This window comes from Monodelphis domestica, chromosome 4 (assembly GCF_027887165.1).
Source record: "Monodelphis domestica isolate mMonDom1 chromosome 4, mMonDom1.pri, whole genome shotgun sequence".
Classification (NCBI taxonomy): Eukaryota; Metazoa; Chordata; class Mammalia; order Didelphimorphia; family Didelphidae; genus Monodelphis; species Monodelphis domestica.
In genome coordinates, this window is record NC_077230.1 from 129,493,141 (window position 1) to 129,520,947 (window position 27,807).

Here is a 27,807-nt window from a genome sequence, read left to right on the forward strand (position 1 = left end):
GAATTGTAGTCTTAGCAGTCACGGGGACTGTGCATGGAGCCCTAGGGGTGTAGGTTGCCATATTTCTTTGTAGTTGCAGTGGTAATATTGAGGTGATTATAGCTCCAGGGAAAAAGGCAAAAGGTGAAAAAAGGGAGGGAGGGAGGTACTTTGTTGGTCATGGTATCCTGGTGGATGACTGAATGAGATGTAAAGGATTGCCTGGAGTTGGCTAGATGAAATAGGCTGAGATAAGTTTTCAGTTACCCATCAGTAACTGACTCAGTGCAGAACCTGAAAGTTTAGTGGATTGAATCAAGGAAAATGGGGTATGATGGTCTCTGGCACTCTGGGTCTAGAAAGTCTAAGTTTCTGATGGGGAAAAAGGGCTGTTGTGGCAAGACTAATGGCCAAATGCCTGCAGAAAGCAGATCCTGGTGCATGGGGGCTGGGAAGCATGTGAAGTATGACTAGCTCTTCCCTGAATTGGGTCACCGCCTCTCTTGATGTGATTACCTGGAAGACTAGGTGAGTTGTTCTTTCCTTCAATGAATTTGCCAAAGGGGAATTCTCCGTTATACCTCGGAGAAATAGCATCTGCTTTGGTGTTCACTTGTACTCCCATAGCATCCAGCACACATATTAGGCACTTCATAGGTGCCCAATAAATCTGTGCTTATGTATCATGTAGCTTAGGAGATCTGGTGCCTTTATATTGGGTAATAATGGCTACAACAGCAAATAGTTACTACAACCAGCTGGGGAGCTTCCAGGTAATCCTGGCAGGCTCTCAGCAGAGATAATATTTGTAAAGCACGTAGTCCAGGACCTAGCACATAATAGGTATTTAATAAATGCTTTCCCCTCTCTCCCCACCCTTCTCTCTGGCTCCTCATTCACACCTGCCAACCCTTTTCTATCACCAGGAAAACATGAGCAGAGGGTGCTTCATCTCTGTTCTTGAATCAGCAGTCTTTGTCTGCCACCGGAGGCCATCAGTTAACAAGGCTTTAATCCAGCAATATCACTATTAGCTTTATTTCCTAAGATGACCAAGGAAAAAGGAAATGAACTTGTACATTCTAAAATATTTATAGCAGCTCTCTCGGTGGTATCAAAGAACTGGACATTGAGGGGATGCTCATCCATTGAGGAATGGCTAAACAAGTTGTGGCCTACAATGGCAATGGAATGCTACTGCACTGCAAGAAGTGACCGAACAGGTTAATTTGGGAAACCATGGAAAGACCACGTGAAATTATGAAGAGTGAAATGAGCAGAACCAAGAGAACATTATTTACAGCAACAAAAATATTGCTTGGAGAATGACTTGTGTATGTTCACTTCCAGAGAAAGAACCAATGAATAGAAATGAGTGTGTGTGTGTATATATCTATATGACAAGATATGCATATATCTTTTTGTTAAATGATGCCTTCCCTGAGACAGGGGGGGAGGCAGTGAGTTAACTGGGTGGTTTAACATCAAAAATTAATTAATTAAAAATACTTACCACATGGCAGCTATTAGGCTAAACTTAGGTTTTAAAGCAAGGCAAGGGTGGACTTGCTTCTCTGAGCTGACCTAAGATTCTTCCTTCCCCAAGTTCCTGGGTCTGGAATCGTTTGTGCCTGATCCTGTGGCTACTGATTGCAGTCTTGCCTGTCCCTGTCTGGTTTTCCTGATTTTCCAAGATGGATCTTGGTGTCCATTATCCCCAATCTAATACTTATCTGCTGCTTCTTAACTGTGTTACTCACATAACCTTCCCTAAACTGTTCACCTAGAGGTCTGTCATTACCATCAGACTATCTCAGGAGCCTTCTGGCCATCCCTACCTTGTAGTCACTTATGATTAGACCATCACATGTTCCATCTCCTAACAGACAATGCATTTCTTCCTTTTTCTTTTAACAGCTGCTTATCCATTTCTTTCCTCTTCTTCCTCTGCCTCTTGTCCAAACCTTTGAAAGGATAACAATTGCTATAAAACCCAATTCTCTGAATCTAGGATTACAGACATATTTTTTCCCTTCTGTCTCTGCACCCTGTGGAGAAAAGTCTTTCTCAAGGCTCTTTCCTGATTCTCTGCCCAAACCAGACTTATAATTCTCTGTTGGAGAAGAGAATCATGCAGCTGATAGCCATTGGCTTGTACATTCACTACCCACCACAGGTTCCTAAATGACTTTCTGATAGGTTAGAAAATGCTGGAAGCTTGCATTGAATTAATATGAATGTAAGGGATGGGGGGAGAGATCCATTGCATAACTAAATGTGACAGGAAACTAAAAATTGGTACCTTCATATACATATCTGTAGTTTCTTCCTTTAGGGCCAGAGCCCTTGACATTTTTGTGTGCATCATGGATCCCTTTGGCACACTGGCAAAGACTATGGTCCCCTTCAAAGAATATTTTAAAAGAAATAGAGGAAGATAAAGGGTTATAAAAGAAACCAATTGCATTGAAATGAAGATATCAAAATATTTTTTAAAAAACAAGATTAAGGTCTTCAAGTTATGAACCTCTGGTCTAGGTCAATATAAGTTTCTTGATGGCAGGGAATGCCTCAGTCTTGTATTTGTGCTTGCCATTAGTAGGAACTTAATGAATTCCTGTTGATAGATTCTCCCCCCAAACCCCCTTTTTTAAAGAAACCTTTCTTTCTTCATAACAACTCTAAGACAGAAGTGTAAAGACCAGGCAAACGGGATTAAGGGACTTGCCTAGGGTCACAAAACTAGAAAGTGTATGAATCCAAATTTGAACCCAGGACCTTCATCTCTAGGTCTGGCCTTCAATCCACTGAGCCACCCAGCCATATTGCTGAATGACTCAAGAGAAAGTTTGTCTATATTCTATTTCATGACATTTTGGTCAAGTTCAGTGGTCTCCAAACTTTTCCATTATATACCCTTATTAGAAAAAAAGCATATACTTCCAATCTCTGTATGTTTACTTATAAATTATATATGTTCTATTGCGCTAAGTATGCACATTTTAAAAAAGTAAAGTGAAGAAGAAAAAATATTTGATTCTAGGGTTAGTGGAGTATACATTGTCAGACATGTGCTTTAGGAAAATCATTTTGGCAGCAGCACATCTCCCTATTTTTGCTCTTCCTGTGAAGTGACTTGCTTTGGCCATGAAAAGGGAAGGGGAGAAATGGGGAAGTAGGGGGGAAGAGGTTGTCTGGAGGTGGGACTTTTCCTTACTGGTCACTAGTTACAGCCATGAGTAGTGATTTGAGGTGTAGGCGATGCTGGGAAGAATGTGTGTGTGTGTGTGTGTGTGTGTGTGTGTGTGTGTGTGTGTGTAATTTCCCGAGTATCACCCAGGAAATGGATAGTCTTAAAAACATGGGGCAGTGGGGAAAGATGAGAACTTGCATAATGGAAGGAGAGAAAGTGGAGGGTGTGGAACGTTGGAGTATAAAGATGTGGGAAATAAGGGCCACTATTGGCTATTGTGAGGAGGGTTGAATGAAGCCTGTCTTCTCACCCTCTTGTTGTTGGATCACTGACACCCTGGGGTCAGGTCAGGGCTCCTTAAGGGGTCCTGCCCCCCATTTTAGTGATAGAATTTTTAGTGGAAAAAATTTGACTGGGGCATTAGAAGCTTTACCTTCCATCCTAGATGTGTCATTGGCTAGCTCCATATCCTTAAGCATAACTGAATCTCTCAATAAGATGAAAGAAACATTAGAAATCATATATCCCAATCACCTCAGTTTATATGGGGGAAGATGAGAACAAGAGTACAGGTAAAATGACTTGCCTAAGGTCACATAACCAGAAGGTAAGAGAGCCAACTTGAACTGACATCTTCTAATCCCTTATCTTTTCTTTATGTTATGCTGAGTCCATTTGCTCCATTTCCTCCTTTGTGAAATGAAGATCCACTCCTTTAACACGTGCCTCCTATAGATAAGGCATTTTGCTAATCAATGAAGATACAAAAACAGAAACACATGCCCCCAGAAGTCCATCAGAAGCACAGCTCTCATTAAGGAACTTAAATCCTATTGGAAATAAACAGTATGTATTAACAGATAAGTCAACACAAGGTAGAGACAAAGTTTATATATATATATATATATATATATATATATATATATATATATATATATATATATATATACAATCCAAGATGGGGCAAGGAAGGCATTCCTACCTGGAGGATCAGGGAAGGAGATTTTATGTCAGAAGGTCACATTTAAATTGAATCTTGCTGAAAACAAGGGGTTCTATGAATTAGAGGTGAATGCATTCCAGGAATGAAGAACAGTCTGTGCAAAGGCAAAAAGATGGGAGATACAATAGGTAGGAACATAATGATGTCTATCCTATTTGCTCAAGATTGTGAGGTTAAAATGGGATAATAGGTGTGAAATTTCTTTAATGAGGACTAAGAGTACTGTACTCGGTTTATATAAGGCAGTGCTTGTATTTTAAAAGAAGCTTTGCAAAAAAAAAAATGGCTTTCTAGCTTTATTTTCCCCTCTGGGAAAAATGTCAGTGTCTCCTAATTTCACTTCCCAGAAATGAAGGAGCTATTTAGAATTGTCTCTACTAGCCAGGGGCACAAAGATCTCAGAGTTTGCCTCTGTGGTCATGAAGCAGGGCCCAGTTCACTTCTTGGATGAGGTTCAGTTGGTTTCTTCTATCAGGAATAGATTTAGCTGACACATTCCCAATTTAACTAAATCAAGTTTTGCCAGGATTTCCTCTTCAAAGAATGGATTATTTTTTTTTAGTGAAAATTTTTGATTTTCCAATTATATCTAAAATTTTTTAACATTTAAAAAATTGACTTCCAAATTCTTTCCTTTCCTCTTTTCTCTCCCCCTTCCTTGAGAAGACAAGCAACTTGATATAGATTATACATGTGCAGTCATGCAAAATATATTTCCATATTAACCATGTTGCCAAAGAGAACATAGACAAAAACCAAAAACAAGAAGAGTTAAAAAAAAGTATGCTTTGATCTGCATTCAGACTCCATCAAGGAAGTGATTAAATTCTAACAAATTCTTCTTTAATTACATGTTTCTTTTCCTTTTGTAAGTATGTTCAACTCAAGGTATAATCTAATGCCCTGATCTGATAGATGAGTTCGATACTGTTGACACAGAGGAGTTATAGTGATGGATGTTGTGGACTAGCAAGCAGGTAGCCTGGGTTCTAGGTCTGGTTCTAAAAGAATGAATTACCTCTGTGACCTTGGAAAAGTCACTTCATTTTTATGGCCCTTAATTTTTTTATTTATAAAATAAAAATGATAGCATGCCTTCACATGGTACCTTATGATTTACAAAGCATTTTGTCTATGTTCTTATTCAATATTGCCTTGTGAGATAGGTGTCATTATTATCTCCATTTTAAAGTCCAGGAAACTGAGGCTGAGAGATTTGTTCAGTCAACAAGAACCTGAGATGGGATTTGATCCTGAGCCTTTATGACACCAAGCACACTATGCCATTTAAAATACTTAAAATAAGATTTTTAAAAAGTGATTAAATTATATAACATTTGAGGTCCTTTCTAGCTCTAACATCCTGTGTTTAAGTCTGTGGGCTTAAACCTAACATCCTGTGTTTAAGTCTGTGGGCTGTAGCACTGATAGAAGAATAGGAAGTCCAAAAATAATATAAAGCACTTCTTGTCATACCTTAGTTTATAATCTAGTTCAGGGAAATAAAGTGAACACATATGCCTTGTGGTAGAGGCAGATTCAAAGTAGGGTACTGAGGAGAAAATCAAGATCTTTTCAGATAACTGTTTACCCCATTAAAGTGTGAGCTCCTTGAGGACAGGGACTGTTCTTGCATCTCTTTGTGCCCTCAGTGCTTCTCCTAAATCTGTAACACAGAGTAAATGTTCAATAAATAGGACTTGTTGACTGAGGGATCTCTGAGGACCTCAGTTTTTTCCTTAGGCTAAAGGATCAGAAAGATTTCTTCTGGTTGGAAATTTCTCTTTCTTCAAATGATCTTGTATTGTTGAATCAAAAGGTATACATGGTTTTATTCAGTAAGACATTTATTTTGTCAAAGGATGCTTTCTCTAATTGGGTATATTAAGGTAACATACAGATAAATTTAAATAAAAAAAATAAAGAAGAAAGACTCCCCCCACCAATGATCATGTATAACTCACATTTGTACCTGACATATACTTTGCAAAACTAAACCTCTCAAGGGTAGAGGCTGAGCCTCTTTTTAATCTTTGTATCCTGAGGACCTTCCAGATGGTGGGTACTCAATAAATATTGAACCAAACTGAATTCTGTGATCCAATAAACTTGGAAACAACGAGGTACTAAGACATGTGTCTCTGACTATAATTGCTAGCACTCAGAGACACAAATAACAAAGTTGGGTCAAGTGGTCAGAGATATATAGAACTGGAATTATATTTTGAAGCATCAGGATGAATTGGTTGGGGGAAAGTGTGGGCATAAAGGAATGAAGGCTAGAATGAGCATAATAGATCCAGAAAATGGTTTTTTCCCCTAGTGAATTTAATTGATGCCTCAACTTCACAGAAAAGACAAGACCTTGACTTAAATTTTTTTTAAATTGTCAAAAAACCAACTATAAAAATTTCAATTCCTTCCCTTAACAATAAATAATGAATATACACACATACATATACAACTTGGAATAAAAAGATACTGACCTCCTGAGGCACTTTGGGAGAAAAGCAGCATATAAAATTGATGAGGCTGTTGGTGTTTTTGATAGTCCCTTTGCAGACACGGGTGTCAACAACCTCTCCATATCTTCAGAGATACCTTTCCTGAGGGACTAGGGACAAAAATAATATTATCATCTGGTGGGTGGCCAGTGTCCTGGTAATGAGCCTTTCAGGATTGAACTGGGCTATGAAGACAGGCACCCAATGTGTCACTAGACCATTTTTCTATTCCTTTCCAGCTTTGAGAATGTTTGATTCCTTATACACAAGCCTACAACTCAGTAGGGACAACTGAATTAATAGGAGAGAGAGCAGGGAGCTCTAGTGGCCACTTAGGGCAGTAGCATCAGGGGTTGACTTTCCTGTGCTTCCTGCATTTTGGTCCCTAAACTTTGACAGATTTCCTTGTCTTTGAACTCTTACTTCCAGCTAGCCATCCCATGGACTGGTATCAGGCTCTGAGATCTTATTCCCCCAGACCTTTCTAGTAACACACTGACCTGGCCTTTGGATTACATCTCCTAGATGTGAGTTTAAATCCTGGCTCTGTCACTTACACCTGTGGGAACTTTGACAAGTCATTTAACTTTCCTTTGGTTCTATTTCCTCAGCTGTAAAATGAGGTCAATTCCCTCTAAATGGCCACTGAGCTTGTGCTTACATGTACAACTCTGATCCTATGTTTTCAGTATAGCTGCTGCTCCTCTTTGCCCTGGGGAAGAATGACTCTTTGCCTTTCTTTACCACCAAAGGATTCCTCAAATCATTGAGCTAGTCTTGCCTGGGGAGGCACAAGAGAACCTTGATAGGGGTAGCACTTTTCATTCCTTTCTTGGGTGACACACACAAAGCAGCACTGGTATAAGAGGTCAAAATAACTTGGCACTTATTTATATCATGGGACTTCTTATTTTCTGAGATTCTCTCATGAATTTCTCCCTCTTCCCCCCAACTGTGGCTGCTTGATGAAGCAGAGACAAAGCCTTATATTACCTTCATCCATAAGTATATTAGGTACTCAGAACCTAGCCACTGATTAATTAACTAATTCTTCCTGAAAGGCATTTTATTTGTTACTAAATGAAATGATGAATTCCAGCAGTTTACCTAAAATCAAGCCCAGTTTCCTAAAATAATTGCATTTAGGTTATTTCTCCACATTTAGAATAACTTTTAAAAAATCTCAAGTATATGTAGTGAGCCGGTACACCCCCTAGAAGGATGACATCCATCAGATACTCCAGACTATGAGCATCTTGGGGCCACAATTCTCTACCACCCTCTGCCTTTCTTTGGTTGCAGAGGCTAATGGCAAAGCATAGGTATATGAGAAAATGTTAAATCTGCATCTGATTTAGTTGTCAGAGCTTGCAGGTTGGTCAATAATCATTGGTTGGCCAAAAATATTGGATGAGTCACACAATCAATTCTATTAACAAGAGCAGCTATAAATCAAAGATACAGAAGCCAGTTGTGATGCTCCTCTGGGCTTTGCTACTTTAAGGCCAATTAATTGGTGGCTGTCATCTTTCAGTAAATCTAAATGAAATGCATACTTGTGAGCTTTAATTTCGAGTGAGTTTAATTGAACTTGGGAAGATGGTAACCACTTAGTAAGTAAAATGAAGCAAATGAGTATTTTTCCAGAATTTTATCTGAAATGTGCTCTTTCAAATGCTGTTTGTGGACCCAAATGGCCAACTGCTCATGGTTAATATTTGGAAAGTGAAGAGGATTATTTAAATGTCAGCTTGTAGCCACTTAGAGGGTAAATGTAGCAAGCGGCTGTTCAATTACCAGATGCAGGCTTTGCTGGGCTGGTGAAATCTCTGCTTAATTTAGAAATTAAAAAGTGCGGTCAAGAAACTTTGGATGTATTTAGGTGATGGGTCCTTCCTCTCTGCCCTGAATAAACTTCACAAACAGGTGAATATGGATTTAAAAAATATTAGCAGTCAATTAATTGGATTAATTTTATGCACTACTGAAACATCAGTCATTAAACACGACTGAAACTCTGGAATTATACTTTGTACAGGGGCAGTTGGGTATCCACGGGCTGCCAGGGTTTATGTGTGTTCACTAGGCTTCAGTGAGCACTTGGGTAGTTAGAGCTGATGGGGCAGCCCCTCATGGGGGATTTTGCTCTGCTGTCAGCAAAACCTGGGGGAACTCTTGTTCATGTTAAGGCACAGAATTTATGAACCAGTAGATGTTTTTTTTTTTCAATTGCCAATTATCATCATGTTTGAGTTCAGTGAAGTTATCAATGGTTCAGAACAATTATTATTAAAATTGCAGTTGGATTGTGGGTCAGGACCCCAGGACTTGGGAAAGTTTAGCCCTGCAGCTCTGGGGAACGGGCTCTTTTCCTGTGGTTCCTATGCCCTGCTCAGGGTCAGAGACTTTATTTATGGCACAGAACATAATTGTCTTGCTATCAGTTTTTCACATAAGGCAGCCCTATATCTTGGGGCCCATCACCAAAAGAAACTATTAAGGAAATTTTTGGTCCTTGCTCCGAATCAGCTAATGCTAGGAAAACTGCTGTGGGAGAAACACACCCAAGTTTGTAGCAGGGGCTTGCCCCAAGAATGGGAGACTCCAACTCGGGTCAATCTAGAAGTAAGAAAAGAATTTTATTTGGAGAAGAGATTTATGTTGGCTGAATAGCCTATAGATAGTGGAATAGTCTGGGGGCTAACCCGGTAGCCCCAGGGCTAATGGATTAGTCCAGGGGCTAGTTGAGTGGCCTCTCTGGAGCTGATAGAAGAGAGGCTCTCCAGGTGTGGAATAGGAGCTCCATAGCCCTGGGCTGATGGAATAGCAGCTCTAGCTGTAGAATGGCGGCTTCCTGTGTGGAGCAGCAAGCCCAGCTGTAGAGTAGCAGCTTTCATGCTCTGTGGATCAGGCTTGGCATATTTGTTAGGATCTGGGGGCTACTCATCACCCATTCTAGAGAGATATTCGCCTTTCCTGAAACCCCTGAAAAGTGGGCATGGCCAATATTGGGGGAGGTGTGTTCTGGGGTTTGCCATGTACTGCATGGGGAATAGGGAGCATGCGCTGGTTTGGGGGCTTCTTTTGGAATGCCAGAATCCCCGGCGTGCAGGTTCCATGTTCCCCCATTGTCCATCTTGTCATCATTCGCCAATGTGGGAGAGGTCTCACTGCCCTTCTGGAATGAGAGGATGGGGGTGGGGGGCCTCATTACACTGGGGGACCACTACAGGTAATTAATTATATCTCACAGTTCCAAACTAAAGTAGAGCACAATATGAGTAATTAATAAAATGGAGTAGGCACAAAGCCAATGGCCAGTGCGGAATATTACAGATCCAGTACACAGGACAGGTAACTCATCGATCTACAATCCCTGTTTGACTAATGCTGAAACTACAGGTGAGAAGTACAAGATTTTAGAGTGTTGGAATCCCGTCCCGATTACTGCCCCTCATGGCCCCCATCCAAACCGCTGACGAGCTTCCACTCAGAGGCTTCTTCTTTGTGACAGGGCAATCTGAGACCTCACCTCTCCCTGGAATAAGGCAGCGATGGAACGGGGGAACCCACTGGCCTTGCAATGACTATCGAGACAGGGCTAGGGAAAATTGGCTTGTCTGCCTCCCTGCACATCTCCTCAGTGGAATCCTCGAGGGTTTCATTTCTCGGTCTTTTCTTTTTGGGGAGTTTGGGTGCTGAGCCCACACTCTCATAGCCCTTCTTCATTCACAGGTGGCTTTCTTTCCCGCTACCCACCTCCTCCTTACCTTGGCTTTCAAGGTGACATGTTCAACAAGAGAGATTGGTAATGTTTGCAGGTTAAGTGGCTTTCCTTCAGCGGATGAAAATGATTGTGTTTTTTCTCCCCCTTTTGATTCTTATTTCTTTGCTTTTGTTTGCTTTCATCCAAAGCTCTGTCTCCAAACAGATTGAATAAAGACACTGCTGCTTACCCTGTGTTTTATGTATTCTCAGCTAAGCAGACTCAGGCCTGCAGTGGGGCAATCTTATGTATTTATTTGATGTTATTCCCAGCGATCAGAGGTTTACAGTTGTATTCAGAATAATGCTTTCAACAGTTACCATGGCAAGGTTCCCACCATGGTGGTAGTGGCTGGGGCTAGGACAAAAGAATTCTATTGTGGATGGAAGGAGAGAACAGGAAACCTAGTAGTTCTACTCTGACACAGATTGGGCCCTCAAAATAATAATGATTTTGAGTGCTTCAAAGTATGATTTTTAAAAACTGCTTCTTGAATCCATAGCTACAAGAAACATTTTTCAAAGGCCAATATCTGATGCTGGTAATGGGATGCAATTTTACCATCTTCATTGTGTCATCTATGTCAAGATGAATTTTTATTGCTGACATCTGAGAGCAATTGCTTATCAGTGCTGAAGTTAAGTTGAGTTTTGTTTAATACATGGTGTAAATATTTCATGCTCAAGAAGACTTCTATGCTCATGGAATTCACCTTGTGTTAGAGAAAGCTGGTTTGGGATTTTTAAAATTACTTTGAGGTCCACAAAAGGAAAGTTTTAAGTTTGGCCAAAGCTAACCCAGATTATTGAATAAGAACACAGTCATCCTCTTATCACGGGGTGGAGGGGGTGGTGGTGGAGGAACATTAGTGGAAGGGAAGTAAGATGAAAATTATGCATCATGACTACAACTATTGACGGTGGTGTTTCATAGTAGATAAATAGTACACTAGCCTTCACATCTCCTAGGTTTTCCTGCTGCCTTCTCTACTAGCATTTAGTGTGATGAGATACAAGCGGTAGAGTAGAAAAGGTGTTGGATTTGGAATCAGAGTATCTGAGGTCAAATACAAGCTTTGCCACTTTCTATCCCTGTGATCTTGGGCAATTCATTCAAACTCTCTGTGCCTCTGTTTCCTTGCTGTAAAATAAGGGGATCCGGCTAAATGGTCTCCCACTCCAAATCTATAAGCCAATGAGAGATATTTATTATCTGTGGGTTTTGAAATAAGTATAATGGGTATAAACTATAAATATAACTAAATAATAGTTTATTTTAGGATAAGGGAAGAAAGGTAAGGGAATTGGGATGATCTAGCTAAAACCCCCCCAAAACCTAGTTGTTTACCCACTCTATCTAACAATTTTCTACCTACAAATCTACTTCCTGAAACTATTAAATAACCCCCTTTAGTTAATATAAAATTGGGAAGGACTTGAAGGTAGCAGGAACAAGGGTCAAAGGAAAGTCTCACTAACAGTTGTCCTCTGGAGTCTTGAGCAGCTCTGTTGGAAAACCCTCTCAGCTTCAGCGGGATTCATAGGGATACGTTGGAAAAGTCACAGTATAGAGAGTATCTAGCTATCTAGTTCCACCCTAGAAAGACTAGACTCAGACTTAGCTCCTGGCTTCTTAACTGTTTCCCCCTGAGCAGAAACTGCCTGTGTCCTCCTCTGAGTTCCAGAATCTTGCTCTTCTGCCCTGCAGGATTTCTTGCTCCTGCTAATTTCTCTTTAACAGTTTTAATTCTTCTACTCATTTGAACACAGTAGGCCACCACCCTCCTCACACTTTGGGGATTTTCTAAATTTGCCTACTTATTGCTTGGAACCAAAAGTCTAGATAAATAATCTTTTCTGCTATTGCTTCAATAAATCAATAAAAAGGATGAAACAAAAGATTCAGGAAAGCTGGTGCCATCATCTGGGACCCCGATGGATAGAGTTCTGTTTTCTTGGCTAGTGGGACAGGAGTTTTGAAAATGTTGTGAAATAGCAAAAAAGAAAAAAGGTTGAACAGATGCCATTGAAATCTGTGAAAAAATAGAGATATCCTCTTGACAATTATTGGCAAATATTTAGGTTATTCACATTTGTAGTAGCTTTAAGACCACGGAGTACATCAATTTAAATTATCTGGGCATTAGCAGAGATAGATTCATGGGGGTATTGATATTAGTTTGGCTTATTTCATTGTTCTTTAATGCAGTCTCTCTCATGGAAAATTATCCTCTGTTAATGATCATTATCAAGTTAACTATTTTGAGGTCCAAGAGAGCTGCTAAATTGTAATGAGCACAAATGGTTGAAAGGAGATGTAGAAATGGAACAAAGTTGGGGGGGGGGAAACCCATTTGAGCCAAAGAGAGTTGAAGTTCCCTGGCCAATTTGCCCAACTCTTCTGCTTTTTTGGATGCACAAGTTTGGATAAGACCATAGGACCCATGGTGAAATCTCAGCATGGGCTTCCAAGTCTTTCTCCATTAACCTTGTCACAAACAGCTTCACGGCAGGATTAAGCTGTCAGGGAACCTGGGCCAAGGGAGACTGGCTTTATTTAAACACATACAATTGACACCCATAGCAGGGGGTGGACTGAGTAGCAGGAGGAATGTGGATGGCTTCCTTGGGCTTTGTGACTAATGAGCCCTTAGGCAGCACTGGCCATCTAGATGGTGTAGTTGGTTTATCTAAATGGGGATTTGCTGCAATCAGTCCTGAGCTCTGAGCTAGCATTCAGCAAACATTCAATGACCTTTTTTTGCCTGTCACAGATTTGGTGATTATTCCCCAATCACCTTCGACTTGTTTTTAAAATGGAAATAATCCTTGTGTATGGCCAAAGGGAATGCAGATGGTAACTTCTGTCATGAAGCTTTGCTAAGGGCCAGGTCTTCTGCAACCATAGCTTTTTGTTTTTGTTTGTATTTCAGATCATGTAAGATGGAACCTGCCTGGCATTTCTCAGGAGAGGGAGGCATAGGAAAATTGATCAGTCTTCTGGACTAGAGCATTCTACAGATTCGAGGATTTGAGAATGCAGGACATGATAACTCTTTCAAGGGATATCCCTAACACACTGCTCACTTTCATCACTTTCCCATAGCACATCATATTGTTGAGATCCAGGGTCCCTCCCGGTTAAAGAACTGGAAGGAATCTCAGAGCATTCTATTTGAAAACCTTCATTTTATAGATTAGAAAACTGAGACCCAGAGAAGTTAAATGGTTTCCCCAAAGTTGCAGGAAGTAAACATCAGAGGGCTAATTAAACCCAGGAAATCTGACTCCACAGCTCATGTTTTTTTCACTGAACCACAATATTGCCTAATATCAGGGGCTCAGAAAATACTAGCTTGTAAATCTATGAGACACTATCTTATTCCCGTTTTCCCATACAGAACCTATCTTCTCCATTGACTTGAACTTAGTAGATGCTCAGAAAGCACTTACTAATTGAACAAAAAATTGTGCATACTTTGGATTGATGGAAAGGAAGAAGTCTTCTGTAGTGACTTACCAGGAAATTCTCTGTGAAGAGAAAGGGCATGTTTTTAAACTCTTGAGTTCTGAGAATCAGATTAAAATGCAATGGAGAAAACTACAGTACAACATAGATGATGCAAATTTATGGTTTTCTAAGTCATTATTCAGTCCCAGGGATCCATTTCCATTTGAACTTGACATCATGCATTCATGGTCAGGAAAACAACAGCAACAAAATTTTACTTGCATCAATATGAACCGTCTCCCTTGAGTTTTGGCTAATAAAACATGAGAGATCTGTTTCTATAATAAAGTGTTCAACAACAGCTGCATGGCTTAAGGCAAAAAAGGGAAGGAAAAGGAAATGGAATAAGCCTTTGTATAGTGCCTACTATGTGCCAACCACTGTACTATGTACTTTATTAATATTACCTCCTTTGATTCGCACAACAACCTGTTCCCAATGAGTGAGCTGGTGGCCTTGCTTATAGTATGACTCCTATAATGACTTTCTAGTTCTTGAACTCAGTGCTCTACTGTTCCTTCAAAGAAACATTCCTTGACCTATTAACTTTATCTCAGCAATACATTATATACGTGCACATATATATATATATATATATATACATGCACATGTATGTATAGATAGAAATAACTGAATTTTGATGTGCTTTTTGTCTTTGGTAATCCTATTTATTTTATTTAAAAATATGATTGTGAGTAGAGATTCATAGACTTCACCAGACTGCTAGAGGGGACCATGACAAAAAATGTTAAAGATCTCTTGGCTGAGCATTAATTCTCCATATTAGGTCATGACCAGGCTTAGGACCTACAAAATCTCTCAAAGTACTCTTGGAAGAAGTTATATACTCCAACCTTCAGTTCAAAAATGGAATCTTTCTTTGGGAGAAGAGGGTAGAAGAGATTGGATGGAAGGAGAATTGGGCGTCAGGACCATTTCCTTCTGAAGTTAAAGCAACAATCCATAAAGCAACTACAAGCAATTCTGATCATCTAGTCTGCTCTTCCCCCTATTTTATAGATGAGATCATAAAGGCCCTGGGGACTTCAGTTACTTGCCCAAGGTCACAAATTGGTATTTTTCTCTCTCTTTGGACTTCTGAAGAGCTTGAGTTCAACTAAATGTGCAAGGGGTGAGCAAGAGAATATTTTGAGGCTAATAGTTGGAAAACCTCTTAGATGTCCTTTAAAAGATATATAATTTCCTTAGGATGGCCAATAAATCTAAATGATGCATTCCTACACTTTAGGAAATGGTTTTCATGAGTTTGCTCTAGCCTCTTATTATAAAAAGTATCATCCTTGGTCTTCATTCTGATTTTGTGAGTTTTTCTGATTTTAGAACTACATTTGTTTTACTATAGCACATAGGTGATCAGGCACATTCTTGAAGCCTTTTCAGCTTGAGAGGATCTGCAAAAATTTTGGTTTCATTGGTACATACTTTGAAAAGCACAGGGCTACTTCTATACCATAGAAGAGGAATCAAAATGGGCTCATTGGTGTCCAGTTTAGTTTTAAAATCTCTTTGAGATTCAATTTAGGGATTAAATAGAAAATTGTCAGTAATAACCAGCCGAAGTAGTGAATCTTTTCAGAACCAAAGTGAGTCTACTTTTACACTTGCTGATGTGTCCCTGAAGGCATTTTCAAAAACTTTCTTAATGATTTTTTTTCAGTTAACAAGCATGCATTTTCTTCCCCTCCTATCTCATCTTCCTTCTGGAAAGAAGAAACATAAAAGCCTTACAACAAATAGGGACAACCAAACAAAGCTAATTTTTGTATTGGCCTTGTTCAAGAATGTGTCTCATTCTGCATAGTTAGACCATCACTTCTCTTTCAGAAGATAAAGCTTTCTTGATCATCACTTGACTGGAATTATGGCTGATAATCAGAGTTTTAAAATCTTTTAAAGTTCATTTTTACAATGTTATTGTTATACTACAAATTGTTCTCCAGGTTCTATTTATTCACTCTGTGTCTGTTCATACAAGTTTTTTCATGTTTCTATAAAATGATCATCTTTTCTTCTGGAATGATATCATTCCATTACATTTATATACTATATCATAATTTGCTCAGCTGTTCCCCAATTCATGGATACCCCATTTAGCTTGCACTTCTTTGCCACCACAAAAAGAGCTGCTATAAATATTTTTGTACAAATAGATCCTTTTCTTCATTCTTTGATCAGATCTCCTTGGTGTATGGGCTTAGTGGTAACAATGAGTCAAAAGACATGTAAACTCTCATAACTTTCGGGGTATAGTACTAAATTGCTTTCCAAAATACATGGACCAATTCTCAATTTCCCCAACAGTGTATTATTGTATTCCCAGAGCAATATAAAAGTTATCTTTTATCTTTTATTTTTCAGCTTTGCCAATGTGATATCTTTGAGGTGGAATCTCAAAGTGGCTTTAATTTTCATTTCTCTATTTAGAAGCAACTGATGGCACAGTGCATAGATCTCTAGACCTGGAGTCAGGAAAAACTGAGTTAAAATATGACTTTAGAAACTTAGTAATGTGGCTCTCTGCCAGTCACTTAACTTCTGGTTGCCTTAGTTTCTTCAAATATAAAATACAGATCACAATAGGATCTATCTTGTAGGCGTGTTGTAAGGATAAAATGAGATATTTGTTTTAAAAAATGCTTAGCACAGAGCCTGACACTTAGTAGCTGTTGTGTAAATGCTTATATCTTCCCCCTTTCTCTGATACTTCCTTTTATTCTTTCACCTTGCTCTTTCTCCAATTATTAGTGATCTGGAACATTTTTATACACTTATTTTTATTTAAAAAATTCAATTTTTCCATCTACCATGTTAATACAATTTAAAAATACTTGGTTTTTGACATTTTGCAATCCATCCTCTCTCTTTTCCTCCCATCCCTTCCCACAAAGGCAGGCAATATTGCCATATTATCATATCACATCATATATATTTTCATGTTTGTGCTGTTGTGAAAGAAGACATATATTGCCAACACTAGAGAAAATTTCATGGAGAAAATTAAGAATATATATATATTTTTTGTTTTAATTTGCATTCAGTTTCCATCTGTTCCTTCTATGGTAGTGGATATCTTTTTTTTTTGTCATGAGTTTCTTGGAGTTGTCCTGGATCTATCTTTGCCTTGTTGATAATAGTTGTTATTCATAGTTGGTCATCATATATTATTGTTGTTACTACGTACAAAGTTCTCTCAGTTCTACTCAATCCACTTTGCCTCATTTCAGATAAGTCTTTCCAGAGTCTTTTGTGTGTGTGTGTGATCACCCTGTTTGTCATTTCTTATGGCACAGTAGTATTCCATTACAAGCATATACCACAATTTGTTCAGTCATTCCCCAACTGATGAACATCCCTTCAGTTTCCAGTTTTTTGCCACTACAAAAAGAGTTTATAAATATAAATATTTTTTTTTGGACAGGTAGGTTATTTCCCCTTATCTTTAATCTCTTTGGGATATAGACCTAGTAGGAGTTTTGCCAAGTCAAAGGGTGTGCACAGTTTTATAGCCCTTTTGGGCATGGTTCCAGATTGCTCTTCAGAATGATTGTATTAGTTCACAGCTCCACGGGCAGTGTATTAGTGTCCCAATTTTCCTACATTTCCTCCAGTATTTATCATTTTCCCTTTTTGTCATGATAGTCAATCTGGTGGTTGTGATGTGATACCTCAGTGTTGTTTTAATTTGCATTTGTCTAATCAATAATGATTTGGAGCATTTTATTTATATTATTTATATGAGTATTTTAATGCACTTTTTAATATTTTATATATAATTTTAATTTATTCCTCTAAGAATTGCCTGTTCATATGCTTTGACCACTTGTCATTTGGGAAATGCTTTGTATTCTTCTAAGTTAGACTCAGTTCTTTATATATTTGAGAAAGAAAGCCCTTGTCAGAGAGGCTTGCCATAAAAGTTTTTTCCCCCAGTTTGTTGTAAGATAGATTTCTATACCTTACTGAGTGTAGATGTTATTCCTACTGCTATATATTATATTTTTATGTTTATTTTTTACATATTGGTAAAATTTTTAATAATCATTTTCTGACATTTTGCAATCCATGTTCTCTTTCCCACCTACCCACCCCAAGGTGACAGGTAACATGATATATGTTATCACACAATATATATTTCCATGCTCAACATGTTGTGAAAGAAGATCTATATCTCCTACACTAGAGAAGAATTCATGGGGATAATATAAGGTAAAGAATGGCATGCTTCAATCGCAATTCAGCTTCCACTAGTACCTTCTAGAGCAGTGGCTAGCCTTTTTTTGTCATGAGTCCCTTGGTGTTGTCCTGGATCTTTGCATTGCAGATAATCGTCAAGTCATTCACAACTGATGGCTGTTGCTGTATGTAGTTATTCTCCTAGTTCTGCTCACTTCTCTTTGCATCACTTCATAAAGTCTTTCCAGATTTTTCGTGATTGTCTTCTTTGTTCTCAGGCCTATTGGTAACCTTGATTTCTTCTTGAGAGTTGCCTGGCTTAGCTCAGGAAAGTGTGGTAACGATAGGGATGCTTTTGGCTCTGAGAAGAATACCTGGCATCACATAAAAGTCACACTGTAAGCTCCAAGGTACCGCTCTACTCCAAGGGAAGCGCCTGCCTATGAAAATCCTTAGGAGACTACTTTTGTGTCTAACCTTCCGGTCTCTGACCCTTTTGTTAGAGAATGGAACTCATCAGACTAATTTTATTTTCTAGTAAATATTTTACCTGGCGAGAAGCTAGATGCTTTGGGAGAACTTTTCAATCATTTCAAGATTATTTAAGCTTCTAGTATCAATAAATTTGCCCTAATATCTCTTAAGTGCCCAGCTCTGGACTAGATGTTGTGAAGGACACAAAAGAAACATAAGCATATACTCCTTTAATAAGTTTATGTTCTAGCTGGGATAGAGGTGAAATTAAAGAATTAATTCACTATTAAACTGTACTGTTAACTGTGAGTGCAATCGTTTAGAGAATTCAAAAAGTATCTATTAAACTTCTCTGTGCCAGCACGGTGCTAAGCCAGGGGTGTAAAGATAAGGAATGGAATAAGGTTACCAGGGAAACTTACTAGTAATTTGTGACACACAAGTGCACACACACACCTATATTTGTAACCATAATATAATTTAGAAAATGCTCCATGCATTCATTTTCTTAGGTACGAATTGCTATATAACACAGTACATATTTTAGAGAATTTTCTGTGTCACAGAAAATTTAAATTATTTGCCTATGGTCAAATAGATAGTTTTAAGTGTCAGAACTAAAATTTGAACCCAGGGTTCACAACTCAAGATCCAGACTAAGATACTGCACTAGCTGTATAGGAAAGGTGAAAAAATCCCTATGAATGAACAACAAAAATACATATATCTGTACATATTAATATGTGTGCATGAATATGTATCTATATCTATCAATTGAGAGAGAGAGAGGTGGTAAAGAATTGAAAAACTCTTTACCTATTATCCCATTTGATCTTCACAGTAAATTATAAGGCTGTTGCTATTATTATAACCATTTTACAGATGAGGAGACTGGTTTTCTTCAGATCCCACAACTAGCAAGTGTTTGAGACAGGATTTGAATACACGTTTCCCTGATTTCAAGCCATTTTATTCTTAATTTTCATTATAAGAGAATAACAGTCAATAATATGGGAAAGATCTAGGTCAGATGAAATGTGTTGAAGAAGGTCATATTTAAGCTCAGTCTTGAAAAAAAGACATTATTTATATAATTGAAAGCAGAATCTGTGGGCATTTCAGATATGAGAAAGAATAGGAACAAAAGTTAGCGAGTATGACATGCCTTGAAACAAAGATAGGCAATGAGTATGGATAGATAGGATAGGTCCAGATCATGAAAGTCAGGTAAAAAAAAATTATACTCCTTAAAAAACATCTAAAACAAGGGTTCTTAAGCTTGATTTGTGTGATGCACCTCTTTGGCAGTCTGGGAAGCCTATGGTCCCCTTCTCAGAATGATGGCCTTAAAAACATAAAATAATACACTTACAGTTACAGAAGAAAGGATTCATATTGAAATGGAGAGGTAGGTTTTTCCCTTTAAAGATCACACATCCCCTGAAGTCTTCACCCAGAGCCATCCCCTGGGTCCAGAACCTATGATGTACATAGCCTCCATGTGATTTGAAAGTGTACAATTCTATTTAGACATCCTTTCCTTCCCCCAATTCTACCCAAATTTTTTCTTCAAATTTTCTTTAGGATCAAGTAAAAGGGATTTTCTGAGTCATGATTCTATAAGCCAAGTCCAAATCTTCTTAGGATGTCTGACAATGTTGTATGGTGCTGGGCAGCAACTCTTTTTTTTTTTTTTTTTGAGAGAAACTAGCATCTCTTTGCTGGTAGGTTAAATCCTCTACCATTTTCTTGGTGGGTATGCATCAGCTCTGGAGTTTGGGTATTTTAGAACCCAAGATGGGTGGCTTTAGCCTTAGGGCCCTACTATTTGTCTTCTAGTCTCATTATTCCTTCCTGATACAGATTACAAATTGTGTTGGCTCCTCTTTTCCTCCCCACACATCCTCCTCTTTTGCCTCCCTCCCACACTACCAGAAAGCTCCTCTGCTTTCCCTGAAGGCCACCTCATTAGGGATGCAAAGGCCTCCACTTGAGCTGACAAAACCCAGGGAAATTCATTCTCTTTAAATCATTCAGTTCAGTCTCCTTATCTTGGTGTCTGAAGTGTGTGTATGATGTTTTCCCCACTAAGTGCTTGGGGGAATATGTGTAGGGGGTTACTGAGCAAGTGAGAGGTAGGAGGCATCCTAATCAGCCATTAGTCTCTTCTCTTTGTTCCTGCTGATTGCAGTGTTACCCTTCAGGAGGGAAAATGGGGAAGGGGGATCAGAAATAAAATATTTTTCTTAATATTATGAAAAACTTTGTCTTCTGTTCCATCAAAATCCTATTTCATTTGGGGAAAAAAATCAACAGCTGGTTATAGACTTTTCCTGATTTCCCATCCTTCTGGCTTAGATTTCAGCAGAAGTGCATGATTTTTTCCCTACCAAGGTTTTAAACTTTTTTTGTGTGTGTCATAGACCCATTTTTTCAGCCGGGCAAAGCCTATGGACTCCACAGATTAATGTCTATAAACATATAAAATAAAATAAGCAGGATTACAAAGGAAACAAATGATATTGAAATACAATTATCAAATTTAAAAAATGGATCTCAAGTTAAGAATTCCTTTCTGACAAAGCTTGCTGCTTGAGGTAGAATAAAGTTCTAACAAAGGAAAATAGCCATCAATGTTTCAGAAATCTTGTTAAAACAAATTTTACATTTTTATAAAACAATAAAAATGATATTTCAAATCTAGAAATATACAGTTGCCAAAAAATGTGCCCATTTCTCTAAACAACTGGAACTCCAATTCTCTGGGCTTGATTTGTTTTAGCATCTCTGGGACTTGCAGGACTGTTCTCATTGTTAATTTTGGTCTGTATGAGATAATTTTCGCCCAGAACTCAGGGATCTACTATTTGTGAAATAAAGAGGATTGGCAGGGTATTCTCACCTTTTGGATGCCAGCCTAAGCTGTCAAAGAGCATTTCTTTTACTTCCTAGATTTAGAAGGTTTCTGAAGATCAAAAGACAGATATGTGATCATGGAATCCTGTATGGAAGCACTTGAAAATTGGGCAGGGAAATGGGAATGGGAATTAAAAAGACCCTGTGGGAATTTATAAGATACCACAAGGCTGGATAATGACCTACTTCTACTATAGATGAGGGAGGCATAAGGTTAGAGTTAAATAAAGCATACTAAATTCAACAAAGATTCAATAAACATTAAGTACCTACTGAAAGGGCCTTCATCATGCCCTTTATTCTCGGTGCAAGAGATGCTACTGATCTAAAAGGATGAACAGCACGTGTTCACATAACTGATAAAAAGAGATGAGACATGTAAAGGGGAGAGGCAGAAAAAAGGGTGTGAGAAATTTAAGGAGAATGACATCACTTTTAGCTGGAATTATCAGAGAAGTCTCCATGGAAGAAGCTATTGTACTTAAAGCAAAGGGTCCCTCCTTTCAGCAGACAGATGGGGATTACAAGCATGGAAAATAGTTTAAGTAAGTTTGGAGACAGGTAGGATCAGAACAGGGAATGGAGAGGTGCCCAGTTTGGTTGAAACTTACAGAATATGAAGAAGGAAATTAGATTGGAAGGCAGGTTAGAACCAGATTGTTGAGTACTTTGAATGCCTGGATTGTGAATTTGTATTTTATTTGTCAACAGAGATCAGGATCGAAGGTTCTTTATAAGAAGGGACGAATTTTCCAAATTAAAAAAAATAATAAAAAGAAATAAAAAGAAGAGATTACGCGATTAGAGGTTTATATTGCAATTATTTCCTGGACTGTAGTAAAAAGAATGAATGAGAGAAGGGCAAGTCACTGGAAGCAAGTCCTGTTAGGTAGATATGTACTTGGGGTACAGTGACTTGCAGTTTTTTTCTCTTTTGTGAAATTTGGGCTGATCCTCAGGGTATAGGGAGCCTGAGGCCTTCTTTTGGGTATGGAACATTTTATTTTTGGTTCATCTCCTTCTTTGACTTTACAGTTATTTATCAAGGCAAATAGGCCAGTGTGGCATGGTGAAAAGGGTGCTGAATTTGGAGTCAGAGGACCAGGGTTCGAATCTTAATCTGCTCCCTCCTACCTGTATGATATTGGGTAAATCATTTTATCTCTTTGAGTCTCACATTTCTCATCTTTTGAAAAAACCTTTCAAGATCTCAACTTACGATTCTGTGAATGTAGTATAATTGTTTAAACCAGAAGAGATAAGTATGCCATCTACTAAATGCTTAAGTGCAGCAAAAGAAGAAGTGGTTGAGGAAACAAAGGTTTGATCTTCTGGCTGTATCAATTTTATTAAGCAATGCATGGCAATTGCCTAACAAATTGGAACCAAACCCATTCCTCAGCTGAGGTCTGGGCTCTGAATACAGGGGAAGACAGAATTTTATACATTAAAAAACAAATAATCAAAGAAGGATAATGAATTAAAAGTAAACGATGCAATATTAGGTGATCTGATTTATAATAGGAGGAAAGATTAGAGACTTTCTAAGTTGGGGGGCAGAGTAGACAGGTACAATTCCCTGAATTCAGGAAAAGAGGTACAGTCGTCCCTTGCAAAATCGCAGTTCATTTATCCCAGTTTCATTGTGTCCCCAAGCTTAGAAAAAAAAAATATATCTAATTCTGTATCACAGAGTTTTTGCTATAATCCAGGATTTTGTGGCACACTATTGACTGATGGAATGAAAGGCAACCAACCACAGCGGTGAATTCTCTATCCTGGGCGCTGATTGGCCCAAGGATTGTTGGTTAAAAAGAGTGTGGAAAAGTTTTATAGGAAAGTGGGAAGGGTTTATAAAGCCTTAAAATAGAAATAAATGATACAATAAATATAACGCCACTACTTTGTGTATTTTCACCTATCGTGGGGGTCTCTGGAACATAACTCCCAGGATAGATGAGGGATCACTGTATTCCATCTCACCCCAAGAATATGTCTATAGTCAAAGGAACATGGAAGCAACAACTGATTGATCACTATGAGGCCAGTTTTCAATCAGACATATAGGTTGCCTGAGATGTACTATTATCTGAAAACTCCTTACACCAGTCTTAGTATCTGACTGTTTCTGGTCAGCATAACCTAGGTCCTTGGTCTAAAGGTCTCTAAACAGTAGGTACAGGTGATTCAGTTTCCCAGCCATGTAGGGCTAGGTTCAAACAGTGCAATAAAATTTTCTCCTAATTCCTGCAATTGAATAAACTTTTCTCACAGGACAGAATTTGGACTAGACCTAAAACTGAATAGAAAAGGGAACTAAGCTAGCTCAAGAAATATCACAAGATGGAGTCAATTCACACAATTAATGCTGTTCTAATCCCACCAATTTGTTGAATTTTCTTAAATAAGTGAACAAGCGTATATTAAATACTTACTATGTGCCAGTCAACATACTAAGTGCTAGAGATACAAAGAAATGCAACAGTATTCCCTAATCTCAAGAAGCTCACATTCTAATGGGGGAGAAAACATGCAAACAATTGTACAAACAATAAGTATACAGAATAAATTGGAGATAGTCTTGGAGGGAAGATACCAACATTAAAGGGGATTGGGGATACAAGGAAGTATAAGACACTATCTCCTACTATTGAGGAGCTTCGACACTTCCTGAGGAAGACAAGGTAATAGATTGGATAGGGTTAGGGATAGGGACTGGATTTATGACTTCTTTTGCATGGGAACTCCTGGAATAAGAAACTTCTTTTAGCAGTGCATTTTATAATCTTGGAGATTGGATGAGAGCACTCAGAGGATAAGTGGCTTGCCTAGGGCCATGCTTAGAACTACAATCCCCTCCCCACCAATCTAGAATGAACTGTGCTACTTTCCCCTTACATTCCCCTGGAACTAAGTCCCAGATTAAAGGTTATTTTTTTTTAATTGATCCATTAACTGAGTCAGAGAATGAAAAAAAAAAGTTATATTCAGAGAGTGATGCAAACCTAAAACCTAGTGAGCCAGTTTAAACCAGCAAGCAGATCTATTCATTTTCTAAAACATTTGAACTGGAACAAAGGTGGAATATCAAAATATTCTTCACACTAAGCCTGAACTGAACCATTACTTCATTTGATTTGAGTCCTTGACTTAGAAATTAAAGAAATCTTTTGGGGAGACAGTTCAGTAAAATACTGAATGTTCTTTCACTCTGTTCCTATTCAAGCTCTCTTGGGTTTCAAAATGGTGTATAAGAAATAGAGAAGAAATTAGTTTGATAAATAGAACTGTCAACATAGGCACAATCTAGTAATTTGCTGGTAACCTATGTTTATTAGCCTGATAGACATTAACTGTGATCTCCATAGTTATAGGGAGGGCTGGGGCTGTGACTGAAATCATAGCATATCAGAGCCAGAAATTTTTTAGTAAAACCTCTCCTTGAAACAGAAGTCCTTTTAAATGATCCTATTGAACAATGGCCTTTTCTCAATTCTCATTCTCCTCAACATCTCTACAACCTTGACACTGTTCATCACACTTGATACTCCCCTCTCTCTGAGTTTTCAGGGCTACACTCTCTCTTAGCTCTCCTCCAACCTATCTGACCATTTGACTGCTCCTCAATATACGTTGCTGGATTCTTTTCCAGATGTGTCCCTCCTCAGTGTTCTGTCCTGGGTTTCCTCTCTTCTCTCCTCTTCCTTTCTTCTCTTCCCTCTGTCTTTCTTCCCCATTTCACTTGATCTTGTGAGCTTCCATGAATTTAATTACCAGATCTACACTAACTTTTATTCTTAGATCTCCCTATCTTGGCCCAGGCTCTCTGCTAACCTCTAATCTGACATCTCCACCTACTGCTTAGAAAGCTCAAACTGCATATCCAGTGGGCATGTTAAAATTAACACGTCTAAAACAGAACTCATTCCATTTCCCTCTAAATCCTCCACCCAAGGAGAACCTCATTCTCCTAGTCCCTCAGTCTCCCAAATAGGCGTCATCCTATTACTGTCTCATCCCTTCTTACTATCTCTCCACCTCCTCCCCATCATATCCAATTTACTGCAGGTCAATTTCAGCTCTGCAATATCTCTCCAATATACTTTCTTCTCCCTTCTGTTACTCCTACCACTGATACAGGAGCTCATCACCTCATCATCTGCACCAGTGTTGGTGAAGCTTTTTGAGTTTGAGTGCACAGAGGGAAAATTCAAGCTGTGAGCCCACCCCCACCAGCACCGCCATTACCCAAGCAGAGGGAAGAAGTGCTTGCTTTGGGCAGGTGGACAGAGGGGTGGAGTATGCAAAAAATGTCTCAGCCACTGGGAAGAGCAGCTCTCTGAGTGCCAATACTTCATCAATCCTGATCTATACTATTGCAAAAGCCTCCTGATTGGTTTGTCTGCCTGAAGTCTCTCAAATCCATCTTCCGTTCAGCCACTAATATGATTTTCTTAATGTTCAAGTCTAACCATGTCATTCCTTTTCTCATAAATTCCAGTGACTCCCTACAAAATGTTGTTTTGCATTCAAACCCATTTATAACTTAGCTCCCTCTTGCCTTTCTATTCTTTCATCTTATTCTCTGAATCTAACCCTTCAATCGAGTAACACTGACCTTCTGACTCTTCCTTGAACAAGACATTTAATCTCTTGGCTCTTGGCATTTTCTCTGGTTATACATTGTTTCTGGAATTCTCTCTGGATTCAATTCCCTCTACTGGCTTCCCTGGCTTCTTAAAGGAACTTAAAGGTTCCAACTAAAATCTCTACCAGAATACTTTTCCAAAATCTCTTAATTCCAGAGCTTTCTTGCTATTAATTAATTCCTATTTATGTTGTATATATTCTGCTTGTGTATCTTTTGCTTATTTTCTTCCCAATTAGATTCTGAGTTCTTTAGGACTCATATTTTATATAGGGATCATATTTTACCTTTTCTTGTACCTCCAGTGGTGCGTACAGTGCCTGGCACATAGTAGGTGCTTAAATAATGTTTACTGGTTGGTTAATGACAACAAAAGAGTTCCTTATTTCTAAATATCTCCCCCAAGAATACCCAAAATTAAATATTCATTCAAAAACTACTTTAAAGTATCTGTTATATGCAGAAAACTATATTAAGCCTGGAGAAAATAATAGAGTTTAGGGCAGATGGAGATTGCTGAGTTCAATTCGTTTCTTAATTTAAGGATAACTCCTTCCCTTATTTCCTATGCTAACTACAAATCTCACTGGGGAATATCATATATTAACTCTAAAAGCTTGGAAGGAATAAGTTCATTATTTTGCTTTCCTTTATAACAAGGGGGTGGTGATTTAGAGGATAAAGCTTTGGATTTGGAGTCATGTAGATCTGTTCTTATTCTATGACATCCCTTAGATGTGTGATCCCCTACTCGAGTTACTTAGTCTCTTGGGCTAAGGTTCCATTTCTGTGTAAGAGGGATTGGACTTGATAGACCCTAAGGATTCTTCTCATTCTAAATCTATGACTGTATGATAGTGATTTTCCTAGAATTAGAACTGAATAAATTCTTGTAGATTTGTTTTAAGACTCTGCTTATAATACTGAGGACTTCTTTCCTCATGGGTAAGGATGAAAAAGCCAAACTTTAGAACAACGATCCTTCCAGACTCTTCTCTGGAGAAGATCTCTTGCTTTATAATTTGTCACCATGATGGCAGGGCTATTAAGAATCTTTGCATCAAGGTAGGAGGGGGAAAGTGCCTATGGGTAGGGCATTCTGCTCCTTGGGCATTGGGACCTTTCCAAAGCACATTTGTTTTTATTCAGCCACCTACAGTTCCACAGTATCACTGGAAGTTTTCATATGATTTTAAGAGTATTTCTTTGATCCTCCTGTTGATAGGTTTCTTGGGTAATTCTTTTTAATTTTATCTTTAACTCTAGTTTTTTAAACCTTTACTGTCTCTCTAAGAATCAATACTAAGTATTGGTTCCAAAGCAGAAGAATGGTAAGGGCTAGGCAATTATAGTTAAGTTACTTGCCCAGGGTCACGTAGGTAGGAGGCCATCTCTAGGACTGGCTTTCTAACTACTGAGACACCTAGCTGCCTCATCTTCCTTTAACTCTTGAGGCACCTAGATGGTCCAATGGACAGGGTACTGGATATGGAGTCAGGGAGACTTGAGTTCATCTGGCTTTAGAAACTTATATCTGTGTGACCAAACCAAACATTAAACTGTCGTGGCCTCAGTTTCCTGATCCATAAAATGTAGATAATACTAGTACTTACCTCTAGG

At 38.5% G+C, this 27,807-nt stretch overlaps 1 protein-coding gene and 1 long non-coding RNA gene across 2 annotated transcripts in view; one reads left to right on the top strand and one right to left on the bottom strand.

Moving 5' to 3' along the window:
* The window catches only part of GPR39 (G protein-coupled receptor 39), a 291,771-nt gene that overhangs the window by 80,242 nt on the left and 183,722 nt on the right, over positions 1–27,807 (top strand). The window lies entirely within an intron of this gene.
* On the bottom strand, positions 3,639–6,932 carry LOC103092195 (uncharacterized). The gene is made up of 3 exons (XR_467385.2): positions 6,662–6,932; positions 4,155–4,269; positions 3,639–4,002 (listed from the first exon to the last, which is right to left on the bottom strand). It is a non-coding gene; the product is annotated as an uncharacterized LOC103092195 (long non-coding RNA).